The sequence below is a fragment of the Penaeus monodon genome, chromosome 21, assembly GCF_015228065.2.
Source record: "Penaeus monodon isolate SGIC_2016 chromosome 21, NSTDA_Pmon_1, whole genome shotgun sequence".
Lineage (NCBI taxonomy): Eukaryota > Metazoa > Arthropoda > Malacostraca > Decapoda > Penaeidae > Penaeus > Penaeus monodon.
This window is the reverse complement of record NC_051406.1, coordinates 31,582,996-31,583,300: the sequence shown is the minus strand read 5'-3', so window position 1 is coordinate 31,583,300 and position 305 is coordinate 31,582,996. Positions and strand designations below refer to the sequence as shown.

General features: G+C 36.1%; 1 protein-coding gene across 1 annotated transcript in view; it reads right to left on the bottom strand.

Moving 5' to 3' along the window:
- The window catches only part of LOC119586650, a gene marked incomplete at its 3' end in the record, with an annotated part of 8,159 nt that overhangs the window by 809 nt on the left and 7,045 nt on the right, over positions 1-305 (bottom strand).

The following is a 305-nucleotide window of genomic DNA, read 5'->3' as shown; positions in this document are numbered from 1 at the left end:
AAATTGAAACCAGTCAAATATATCTCTTGCATGGTGAAAATGTGGCAAATGGTAAATTAACTTTTTTTTGTATATTACTATGGTAGGAAAACAAATACATCTGCAATGCTAGGTTATGAAATGCTAACAAGGTGAGCTTTGATTCTAAAAACAACTGCAAAGTGAGGGTGTAAGAGAGTGGTATGGCTAAGCAGCTCCTCTCTACCTCATTTTCTGATGCTTGCATATTAACTAACAGACACAGACAAACAAGCATGTGAACACACACACACACCCATGTGCAAAGATGCACTTAACATACAAAT